Raw genomic sequence first — 13,721 nt, 5'->3', positions numbered from 1 at the left:
AGAAGCAAATAATGAAAAATTTAATATTATCAGAATATAAGGTGATAAACACTATACAACCATTCAACCAACAAACCAAATTTATAAAAATCAATTGTATCACTTTTTAATAAAACACCCAAAAAAATTCAAATTATATCATAGTTTAAGAAAAACAAATACTTCGACCAAGATTTGTTGAATATTTGGAGCATATTGGATTTCGTGTAGGTATAGGATTCGACCACCCACAAAACTCATTTGCTCGTGTCTATTCCTCTTATTACAACCTACATATATCTAATTCACTTCATTCAGCATTCGATAGAAATCTACTAAATATCTTCTATCATGAGCTACTTGGTTGGTAGCTTTTGAGTTCATAATCCACGTAAAATAATACTCAATTAATATCATAGTACTAGAAAATAAAGTTTCATCACTTTATGTTGAACAAGACTATCATTTTCAGCTCCGTTCATTCACAGGCAATATAATTCTTGTTGCTTCTATTATAACTATTCCTCTTATTTCCGTCTTTTCTTCTAGTACTTTTGTCACTCTTCTTATTTCGATTCCTTATTCTTATTCTTTGAGCATTAAACGATTGTAACATCCCTCCCTAGTAGTACTACCCACCGAAGGAGAAATGTTACGAATTAATATTCGTAGCGTCTATTTTTTTTTCTTTTTTAAAAATACTTTACAATAAACGCATCATTAAAAGTGTTTAGGAAGTATTCCAGGAAAACTAAAAATCTGGAAGCGAACAAAAGATGTATATACTCATATGAAGACTCATCTGAAAGTATCTGAAAACAGGGAGTAATCATATGTAACTGTACCATAATCTCAAAAAGTCAAAAGTCGATAAAAACATGCCACTGTATGCATGTAATATAAACCAGAGATAACCTGCTCCAGCCGGATCTACCTATGCTGACCTGACCCTGCCTCGCAGCTACCTCGATCACCTGTACCTGCAATCAGGAAAGAAAAGGGAGTGAGTGATAAAAACACTCAGTAAGGGGAAAGAATCAAGTAAACTATCCTCTTTTTTTTTCCTGTTCTAACTCACTTTTGGGACTCAACCTCACATCTTAACCTTTATAAAAGATTGAGGGGATAATTTAGTTCACTCTTTACTATTTGGGTCATACTTTGTCCCATCTGGTGTCTATTTAATACTTTCTGGAAGCTAACTATAGGGATTTGGCACTTTTCTAAGCTCAAGCTCTTTTTCTTTCACTACACTATTTCTGAATCTGAATTGAGCTCTACTGCGAGCGGACCCTACTAGGGGTCTATGTCCTACTATGGACGTGTCCTACTGCGGATGTGCCTTACTATGGGCGGTGTAGTGTAAAGTGCCCCCTCATAGTTTATAGCATGCATGCGAGTCTTATATCTTACTAATTTCGCTTCCATCTAAATTTATTCATAACTCACCAGACATTACTCTTGGGACGACCCTTGAATCTTGAGTCCCAACCTTTTCTTACTTTTATTTCTTTTCTTTTTCTCTTCTTTCTTTTTTTTCCTTTCCTTTCCTTTCCTTTCCTTTCTTTTCTTTCTTTTTTTCCTTTCCAAACTGTGAAATACTGTTCACAGCCCTGTTCATTTGACAGGGCAGCCTTCTTTTTCATACAATTTCACAATCCAAACGGTTCCTAATTCATACAAGCTATATATCGTTGAAAAGAGGATTCAAATAGCTTTCTAACAAGCTATAATAGCACTCATAATTCAATCAATCAGGCAGTCAAAACAGCAGATAAATTCAGTGGCAAAAACTGCCTCCCCTGTTTATTTGATAAAGCAGTCCTTGTGTTTCATGCAATATTTAACAATTCACATGATCCCCAATTCATACAAACTATATATCATTGGAAAGAGGATTCAAAGAGCTTTCCAACGAGATCTAATAGCACTCATAATTCCATATATAAGGCAGTCAAAAAGTGAGATAAACTCAGTGACAAAACTGCCTCCTCTGTTTATTTAGTAAAACAGTCCTTTCGGTTTATACAATATTTAACAGTCCAAATGATCTCTAATTCATACAAGCTATATATCATTGGAAAGAGGATTCAAAGAGCTTTCCAACAAGATATAATAGAACTCATAATTCATCAGATAAGGCAGCCAAAACATGGGACGAACTCAGTGGCAAAAACTGTAAATATTATGCAACTTTCTGCCATAAACAAAATCACATACATAGACATCCCAAATGGCAAAACAATATTCCTCAACATCAAAATCAACATTTATAACCTAGATCTAAGGAACCAAAAGCTTAAAACATGTCACATATCAAGGATGATATCCCTTACCTTGTTTCAAGCCAAATCTTTGTAAGTTGGCTTCCTTCTCCTTGTTTTGTTTCCTTTATCACCAAGATCACTTTAAATCAATACCAAAACACACTAACACATTCACATAACATGCATATAAACATAGATGAAAGGGAAAGGAAGGAGATCTTTGGTTACCAAAGCTTCCAAGGTGCTTCTCTTTTTTTTTCTTATCTTCCAACTCCTTCAAATCCTTCCTTTTTCTTCAAGAAAGCAAAGGAAAACATGAAGAATGGTGGCTGCTGGAATATGGACGAAAATGATGAAAAGTCTTCTCTATAAAGCCTTATCTCTTTCTCTTTTTCTCTTTGTCTTTTTCCTTTTCTTTTCTTTTTTTTTTTCTTTTTCTTTAGGTATATATATATATATATATATATATATATATATATATATATATATAAACACTCATATACATGTAAAACAAATATATGTACTTAAAATGGGAAATATCTCTAAATAGAATCAAAAGACATAAATACCCCTGGAACATACCTGAGGGTATTACAACTCTTCCCTTCTCATAAGAATTTCGTCCTCGGAATTCACAAAAACAACTCTGGATACTTATCCTTCATGGTTTGCTCCATTTCCCAAGTAGCCTCCTCTAACTTCTGGCTTCTCCACAAGACTTTTACTAGAGGAATCTGTCGGTTCCTTAGTTGTTTAATTCTTCTGTCAAGTATCTGAATCGGTTTTTCTTCATAACTAAGGTCTTCTGATAACTTAATATCTTATGTATTCACAACCTGGGAATGATCACCAAGACATTTTCTTAACGATGAGACATGAAATCCATCATGAATCCAGTCCATACTCGCTGGTAAGGCTAATCTGTAAGCCACTTTACCAACTCTTTCAAGTATCTCATATGGACCAATAAATCTGAGAGCTAACTTTCCCTTATTTTCGAATCTCAACAAATGCTTGAATGGAGCAACCTTTACAACTACAAATTCACCTACATTGAATTCCAAGTCTCGGCGTCGATGATCTGCATAGCTTTTCTGTCGATCCTGAGCCTGTTTTATTCTCTGTCTGATCAGTTGGACATCATCAATCATTTTCTGGGTCAATTCGGGCCCAAGGGATTGGGATAACGCATCTCTCTCTCCTATCTCATCCCAGTGAAGAGGAGAACGACACCTCCTACCATATAATGCCTCATAAGGTGCCATCTGAATAGTCGCCTGGTAGCTATTATTGTAAGCAAACTCCACCAAGGGCAACACTTCTACCCACGTAGCTTTATGATCCAAGCAACAAGCTCTCAACATATCTTCCAAAATTTGATTAACCCTCTTTGTCTGACCATCTGTTTGAGGATGATAGGCTGTACTAAATGCCAAATTAGTACCCAAAGATCTTTGGAGACTCTTCCAGAAAGTTGATACAAATCTCGTATCACGATCAGATACTATGGTCCTGGGTACACCATGTAATCTAATAATCTCTCTAACATATAGTCTCCCCAACTGATCTGTGGTAGTAGTATCTTGGATGGATAGGAAATGAGCTGACTTAGTCAATCTATCAACAATCACCCAGATAGCATTACATCCATTCTGAGCTCTAGGGAGTCCACTAATGAAGTCCATGGAGATATACTCCTATTTCCATTCTGGAATAGGTAGAGGCTGAAGTAACCCTGCAGGTCTCTGGTGTTCAGCCTTAATTTACTGACAGGTGAGACATCTAGTAACAAACTCACCTATATCCTTTTTCATGCCTGACCACCAAAAATGCTTTTTTAAGTCCTGATACATCTTTACACCCCCAGGGTGGGCAGTGTAAAGAGAACTATGAGTTTCTGTAAGAATTCTCTGTCTCAATTTAGTTATCTGGGGAACATACACTCGATCTCTAAATTTGAGAATTCCATTCAATACTTGAAAATCTACCTCGAGACCCTCTTCTACTTTCTGAATTTTCTGATGACACCATTCATCTTGTGTCTGAGCCTCTCGAATTTCATCTATGAGAGTGGGTTGAATCTCTAACCTAGCGAAGGCTCCAATCACGAGCTTAATCTGCTCTCGGTCCATCTCTCTCTGAATTTCTCTCTGGACTGTCAATTGTGATATCATCACGTTTCTACTAAGGGTGTCTGCAACCACATTAGCCTTGCCTGGATGGTATTTAATATCACAATCATAGTCTTTTACTAGCTCGAGCCATCGCCTCTGCCTCATATTTAATTCCTTCTGAGTGAAGAAATATTTGAGGCTCTTATAATCAGTATAAATATTACATTTTACCCCATACAAATAGTGTCTCCAAATTTTCAAAGCAAAAACCACCGCTGCTAACTCCAAGTCATGAGTGGGGTATCGTGTTTCAAATTCTTTCAATTGTCTTGAGGCATATGCTATCACCTTGCCTCGCTGCATCAACACTGCTCCTAAACCACCGTGTGAGGCATCGGTGTATAAATCATACTCAACTCCCTCCTCTGGAAGTGCTAACACAGGAGCAGTAGTCAATCTTCTTTTCAATTCTTGGAAGCTTGTCTCACAGGCATCTGACCACTGAAATGGCATTGCTTTCTTCGTGAGAGTTGTAAGAGGTTTAGCTAATCTGGCAAATCCTTCCACAAACCTCCGATAATACCCTGCCAAACCTAGGAAACTACGAACCTCTTTGACTGTCTTTGGTCTCTGCCATTCAACTATTGCCTCAATCTTACTGGGATCCACTGATATACCCTTTGCTGAAATCACATGCCCCAAAAAGGTAACTCTATCTAGCCAAAATTCACATTTTGAGAATTTGGCATACAGTTGTTTCTCTCTCAATCTTTGGAGGGTAAACCTCAAGTGTTTTTCATGCTCCTCTCGACTGCAAGAATATACTAAGATATCATCAATGAATACCACAATAAATTTATCCAGGCAGTCGTGAAATACCCTGTTCATCAAATCCATAAATACTGCAGGGGCATTTGTCAATCCGAATGGCATCACTACAAACTCAAAATGGTCATACCTCGTTCGAAAAGCTGTCTTGGGTATATCCATCTCTGTCACTCTCACCTGGTGATAACCAGATCTTAAATCTATCTTGGAGAAGACCACGGATCCCTTCAACTGATCAAATAGATCATCAATCCTGGGTAACGGGTACTTGTTCTTAACTGTGGCTTTATTTAGCTCTCTATAATAAATGCACATTCTCATAGACCCGTCTTTCTTTTTCACAAATAGGATGGGAGCTCCACAAGGAGAATGGCTCGGTCTGATAAAACCATGATCTAATAACTCTTGAAGCTGTTTTTTCAATTCTTGTAACTCGGCAGGGGTCATTCGATAGGGTGCTCTTGAAATAGGTGTTGTGTCAGGTGCCAACTCTATGCTAAACTCAATCTCTCTCTCAGGAGCTAATCCCGGTAGCTCACTTGGAAACATATCTGGAAACTCACGTACCACTGGTGTTTCCTCAATAGTTGGCCCTGACTCAACCTTGCTCACTACATAAGCCAAATACCCTGTACACCCCTTTTTCAACATTTTACTAGCTTTTAACATACTGATCATCAAACTCTAGATATGACCCTCACCGAACTCGAATTGATCTCCAAAGTCTAAGTTAAATCTCACTTTCTTCTTTTTACAATCAATTTCAGCTCCGTATCTCCCCAAAAAGTCCATCCCTAAAATCATGTCAAAATCTGGCATTTCGAACACAATCAGGTCCACTAGTAACTGTCGACCCTGAATCATAATACTCTGTCCTAGTAGCATCATCTCACTAATGACTGACCCTCCATCAGGCAATTCAATCATAATCCTCTGGGCTATTCTAACAGGTTACAACTTTAACCTCTCAAGCAAACCTTTGGCTATAAAACAATGAGTAGCCCCACAATCAATTAAAACATAAATAGGAGTATCAAGATAGAGAATTTGACCCGTGACTGTTGATGGGTTAGCCTTTGTTGGGCCCTGGGTGATCGTATAAACTCTGGCTGTAGCCCCTCTATAGGCTGCTGCTGCTCTACTCTCACTGGGGCAGCTGTACAGAAACGAGCAATATGTCCAGGCTGACGACATCTGAAACAAACTGCCTGACCTGTCAAACACTCTCCTCTATGGTGCTTCCCACATTTCTAGCAAGCTGGTATCTCAGGTCCTCTTTGTTTCTTTCCACTCTTCTAGTTCTTTTTCATGCCTCTGAACTGGAGAGGTCGTTTACCTTTCCTGTCTCGCTCTGGAGGAAGGTCTCTCTGTACTGAAGCTGAACCACTACTCACTGGGGGAGCTGGCATGGTAGAGAGAGGTGTAACCTTTTGCCCTGTGGTCTGACCAAACCTCCTCCTAACAAAAACCTCTGCCCTCAAAGCTCTATCAAGGGCCTTTGCATAAGTTCTAGGTGGTTGTGCCCCGGTCATAACATCTCGAGCTATTTCTGGATCCAGCCCGTACACAAACTTCTGCATACGCCCCATTTCTGTGCTAGCTATCTCGGGGCATATTAGGACAATTGATTAAACTTTATGGAATATTCTTTTACAGAGTCTGTCCCTTGCACTAGATTGATAAACTCCTGGGCCTTGATACAAGTAATATCGGCGCCCCTGTACTTTGCCTCAAATTTGCGTCTGAACTCCAACCATGTCATCTCTGAGACATTGACCGTCTCTCTAACTATGTTCCACCAGATTCTTGCCCCTGACTTGAAAAGGTAAGTGGCATATCTCACTCTTTCTTGGTTAGTCATGTCAAACAAGGCCATGGCACTCTCTACTGATTCCAACCACTCTTCAGCCGCTATTGGGTCCCTTGCACCATCAAATTTTTGAGGTTGGTGCATACTAGGGAGGTTGAAAATATGATGCAATTGAGTCCTCACTGGGGCTACTGTAGATGTTAAAGTAAACTCTCTTACATCGTGTCCCTGAGTTGGTGGCGTATATGTTGTCTCACTTCCCTGTGTAGGAGCACCTTGTGCTCTCTCATCATCTCCCTAAAAATCTCTCGCACATCATGTGCACTAAGTGCCCCTTGGGGTACCTGAGAGGTTGTTCCTTCACTTTGGCTCCTTTGAGAGGGATCTACTGGAGTTTGACTCATAGGTCCTGAAAATGAACACATTAGTTTCATAAAACTCAGTAGGTATAAATGAAAACTTAACTTACAGTGATCGGCTGCGAGGGTGGTCAGCGTGGCTGGAGGGTATTCCATCTCTATATTACTTTGATTACTCCATTTTGTTTTAGAAAACATCTTTTGGGTTCCAAAATCATGCTCTGATACCAACTGTAACATCCCTCCCTAGTAGTACTACCCACCGAAGGAGAAATGTTACGAATTAATATTCATAGCGTCTATTTTTTTTTCTTTTTTAAAAATACTTTACAATAAACGCATCATTAAAAGTGTTTAGGAAGTATTCCAGGAAAACTAAAAATCTGGAAGCGAATAAAAGATGTATATACTCATATAAAGACTCATCTGAAAGTATCTGAAAATAAGGAGTAATCATATGTAACTGTACCATAATCTCAAAAAGTCAAAAGTCGATAAAAACATGCCACTGTATGTATGTAATATAAACCAGAGATAACCTGCTCCAGCCGGATCTACCTACGCTGACCTGACCCTGCCTCGTAGCTACCTCGATCACTTGTACCTGCAATCAGGAAAGAAAAAGGAGTGAGTGATAAAAACACTCAGTAAGGGGAAAGAATCAAGTAAACTATCCTTTTTTTTTTCCTGTTCTAACTCACTTTTGGGACTCAACCTCACATCTTAACCTTTATAAGAGATTGAGGGGATAATTTAGTTCACTCTTTACTATTTGGGTCATACTTTGTCCCATCTGGTGTCTATTTAATACTTTCTGGAAGCTAACTATAGGGATTTGACACTTTTCTAAGCTCAAGCTCTTTTTCTTTCACTACACTATTTCTGAATCTGAATTGAGCTCTACTGCGAGCAGACCCTACTAGAGGTCTATGTCCTACTACGGACGTGTCCTACTGCGGACGTGCCCTACTACGGGCGGTGTAGTGTAAAGTGCCCCCTCATAGTTTATAGCATGCATGCGAGTCTTATATCTTACTAATTTCGCTTCCATCTAAATTTATTCATAACTCACCAGACATTACTCTTGGGACGACCCTTGAATCTTGAGTCCCAACCTTTTCTTACTTTTATTTCTTTTCTTTTTCTCTTCTTTCTTTTTTTTCCTTTCCTTTCCTTTCTTTTCTTTTCCTTTCCTTTCTTTTCTTTTCTTTCTTTTCTTTCTTTTTTTCCTTTCCAAACTGTGAAATACTGTTCACAGCCCTGTTCATTTGACAGGGCAGCCTTCTTTTTCATACAATTTCACAATACAAACGGTTCCTAATTCATACAAGCTATATATCGTTGAAAAGAGGATTCAAATAGCTTTCTAACAAGCTATAATAGCACTCATAATTCAATCAATCAGGCAGTCAAAACAGCAGATAAATTCAGTGGAAAAAACTGCCTCCCCTGTTTATTTGATAAAGCAGTCCTTGTGTTTCATGCAATATTTAACAACTCACATGATCCCCAATTCATACAAGCTATATATCATTGGAAAGAGGATTCAAAGAGCTTTCCAACGAGATATAATAGCACTCATAATTCCATATATAAGGCAGTCAAAACGTGAGATAAACTCAGTGACAAAACTGCCTCCTCTGTTTATTTAGTAAAACAGTCCTTTCGGTTTATACAATATTTAACAGTCCAAATGATCTCTAATTCATACAAGCTATATATCATTGGAAAGAGGATTCAAAGAGCTTTCCAACAAGATATAATAGAACTCATAATTCATCAGATAAGGCAGCCAAAACATGGGACGAACTCAGTGGCAAAAACTGTAAATATTATGCAACTTTCTGCCATAAACAAAATCACATACATAGACATCCCAAATGGCAAAACAATATTCCTCAACATCAAAATCAACATTTATAACCTAGATCTAAGGAACCAAAAGCTTAAAACATGTCACATATCAAGGATGATATCCCTTACCTTGTTTCAAGCCAAATCTTTGTAAGTTGGCTTCCTTCTCCTTGTTTTGTTTCCTTTATCATCAAGATCACTTTAAATCAATACCAAAACACACTAACACATTCACATAACATGCATATAAACATAGATGAAAGGGAAAGGAAGGAGATCTTTGGTTACCAAAGCTTCCAAGGTGCTTCTCTTTTTTTTTCTTTTCTTTTCTTATCTTCCAACTCCTTCAAATCCTTCCTTTTTCTTCAAGAAAGCAAAGGAAAACATGAAGAATGGTGGCTGCTGGAATATGGACGAAAATGATGAAAAGTCTTCTCTATAAAGCCTTATCTCTTTCTCTTTTTCTCTTTGTCTTTTTCCTTTTCTTTTCTTTTTTTTTTTTTCTTTTTCTTTAGGTATATATATATATATATATATATATAAACACTCATATACATGTAAAACAAATATATGTACTTAAAAAGGGAAATATCTCTAAATAGAATCAAAAGACATAAATACCCCTGGAACATACCTGAGGGTATTACGACGATCTTTTTCCTGTATTAGGACTTGAGCCACTCACTTGTAAAACTTGATTTTGTAACGTATGCACGAGTACCAAGTTCAGCTGCCTCAAGGGTGTTTGTCCTCTAATTCTATGTAGCAAGAACAACTAACAAAAGTCCTTCTTTCCTTATTGTGGGTCATATGTACTTTCATACGCTTCTACTATCGGGAAGAGATCACTTTTCTAAATGAACCTACTATTCATGTATCAAGTTACGCGTAGCTGACTTTAGTTTCATAATCAGATTTGACATTCAATCAAATTCAACAATCAACTATCTTTATTTGGGGACTGCAGTTCTTCCAAACTTTTCAACTAAAACCATATTTATGGTATATGCAGTTGAACATTAATGGTACTTATATATCGGATCGATAATCATGAAACTAATCAAGATATCACACGAAGTGAGTCTTGTTTCTTATATGCATGATATGCGTCTATAACACGTTTGTGTAAGACACTAATTGGGTTTCTATTCCTTAGTTAGCCACAACTCTATCTTAACCTGATCTACGGCCTCTAAAGCCTTTTGCTCATTTAGGATATTATGCATTTCAAATGCCACAAATTGTAATTCTCTCTATTCAGTATCATTCTTATTCAAATCAGGCATCATTTTTTAAGATGTTACGGTTAACTAGATCACATAGACTATGTATTAGACACAACGCTATCAATGCAATCAAATACAGATCAATTGTCGCAATTACACATTAAAATTTTAAAATATCTCACATAAGGCACATAATCAAAAGTTCACTATGTTTCCAATCATCTTCCACGACAAAAATGTTTGACATTTTAAACTTTAATCTAATTGCGCTAATATTAATTCTGGATGAGAATTTCATTAAATTCTACCAATCTTAGAATTCCCACACTTAACTAATATATATGATACAACGAATGCATCATCTATTTTAACTAGAACCATTTCATCAACCCATATTGATCTTTGAGTCACTTTATCCATGATAAAGTCTCTATTACATTTGCGTTAGGTCAAATACCTCACATTACGTTAATTTGGGAATAACGTTAAAATAGTGGATATTCTTTCGTACATTACTAAACGTCGCATTATAGCAAGCTGTAATAAATCCACTCAATCCTAAACAAAATTTCAAATTTTTGTCCCGAATAAGATCATTGATTACGGGGCTTATATTCATGCATGAATATTATCTCTTTTCCAATTAAGAGAATTCAACAGAATATTGTTAGTTTTGACATACAATATGATGGTCCTTAGTCAACAAACTTGCATGAAGTAGAAACATGTATTTCAAAACACCAATATGTGTTTTTGGAAGTCGGAATAAGATATTACATGTCATTCTGTGTCATAAGACCAATGGAACACATCTCATATTTTGATCTAAGTACTACGCAACTTCCAAAGACTAGAAAACAGGTTTCACGTGCCAAGACGCACTGGAAATAGGTGTTCACGTGCTATCACATGCCAAAATAAGCTCATATGCTCTTTCACTCACCGAGTGACATCGTACGCCCCTCCATGCATCGTAAGGAGTCTTCAGCGTGCCTTCATGCACTAGGAATGAGTCGAACGTGTCTGCTAATGTACGTCACGTTCTTCCACGCATCAGTCTAAGCCGTCATGTGCCTCCACACGTATCGATCAACGTTATGGTCAACCTTCTAACTGTTGACCGGTCAATTGATCCGATGGATCATTGACTGGTTCAGGTGATCTAGTTGACTCGATGGGTTGACCCATTGACCAATGGGTATTGACCAACCCGTTGACCTTCAGGTCGAGTAATTGGGTTTTTCTAACCCAATTTTGACCTAAAATCACGCGATGAATCCTAGAATTTCTTCCGTTCAATTGGTCGACTTTTGGTGACTTTCCGACGACTACAATATGGGGCTTTTGTAGCCCAGTTGACGGTGAGTCTAATCGTTCCAAGTTCTTGTGCCATCAACACCGAAATCCATCAAAACGGTGACGAGGAAAAACAAGTGTTAGGTCTCGGTTTTGGATCAATTTTCATCGATTCCGGTGTTAATTCCAGTCTTTTTTTAATTCAAAACATGTAATACCATTCCAATCAATTATCCAACATGTTTCCCAACACCAATTTCATGCAATTTGGCCGAATTAAATTCGTGCTCAAAAACGAATTTTTAAAAACAAAATTCAATATACAGATTCTAATTTGCACAATATACGCAATACGATTCACAGAAAACATAACAAATACGTATCCTAGGCTTTGATACCAATGTTAGAAATAATTAAACATACCAAGATCAAATTCTGTGAAATCTGTAAATAAAGATTTTACGTACCCAATTCAATTTTCGATGAAGCATCTTCGAATACTGCACGAGGTGTTGACGTTAGTCTATTTCTACGATACTATTTGCCCACGTATTGCTTTTCATTTTAGGAGACAGGATCTGTGTATTTGCGTTAGGTGGAGAATTCTTCTCTTTACAAAAATAGCGTAATCATTTGAAGAAGTAGTTTGGACAATTTATATAAGTCTAACTGTCTTCCAACTTCCTCTTATACTACGCAAGGGCAGTTATATTAAACCGAATCAGATTGACTCGTCATGGGTGGACCCGTATCTAATATAATAATTGAATTATAGTTATCTAATATATAAAATAAACATTCAAAATGAAGATGAAATATATATACAATTAACATTTAAATAAAATAATAAGATAAATATTAAAAAAAATAGTGTAAATTCCTAATTTGTTATATTATGGTCAATTTTTTTAATATAACTATCATTTTTTAAGTTATTAAAAAACATATTAAAATTTTCAAAATATTATTAAACTCTTTTATTCAAGTTATGTAGGTAAAAAAGTTATTAAATTAAATTTATTTTTAAAATATTAAATAATTTAAATTATATATTTAATAATTAATTATATAAAATCATTTTTAATATTTATTAAAACAATTAATTAATTCGATTATTGGTTGAATTGAAATGCCCCACTTGCCACATCCAATCAAGCTCTCAGAATATTGAACCCGTGTTATGGGTCGTACAAAATTTAAAAAAAAGGCCAAGGGAGTATTTTCCATTGAATTTTAGCCAAATTTTAAAAGTATATCTATGATAGTTTAAAAACCTAAATGTTTATTAATAAACTAATTTTTATTAGAATTTTCAATTAGAGATAAGGGTAAAATTATTATTTTACCACTAAATTCTAAAATTATAAAAATTTATATTATTTTTTCATCTTAGTTTAAAAAACTAATAATTTTCCTCCATGATTAAGTCTTAAAAAAATCACTTTCTCCCCTCTATTTTTAGGTTTCATCTCTTGTGGCTTAGGAACTCTGATCGCCGATATTCTTTGACAAAGGACGACCTTTTATTGTTCAGATTGGAAAGACGTGACAAAGTGTCATCTTTCGTCGCATCTTCTAAATTCGAATGACAAACGTCATCCTTCATAGTGGTAGATGGTTGCCCTTTGTAGTCGAATCTAGAAGATAGGTGAAAATTGTCATTCGTCGGGCAGAATGGTTGTAGTTAGAGAAGGGAAACAAATCTTATGAGTGAAATATTAATTTTTCAAACTTTAAAAATATGGGTGAAATATTAATTTTTAAAATCTGAAGAAACAATTATATTAACTTTTGAGGTTTTAATGTTTAGTGATAAAATTAAAATTTTAACCTCATCTATAACTAGAAGTTTTAATAAAAATTAATTCATAAATTGGTATTTGAATTTTTAACTACTATAGGTGTAATTTTAGAATTTGGTTAAAATTTGGAGGGGAAACAACTTTATGGCAAAAAAAAAAAAGTGCCGCGTTGCGCCGACACTAAGT

This window comes from Mangifera indica, chromosome 10 (genome assembly GCF_011075055.1).
Source record: "Mangifera indica cultivar Alphonso chromosome 10, CATAS_Mindica_2.1, whole genome shotgun sequence".
NCBI lineage: Eukaryota > Viridiplantae > Streptophyta > Magnoliopsida > Sapindales > Anacardiaceae > Mangifera > Mangifera indica.
Note: the sequence above shows the minus strand (reverse complement) of the source record.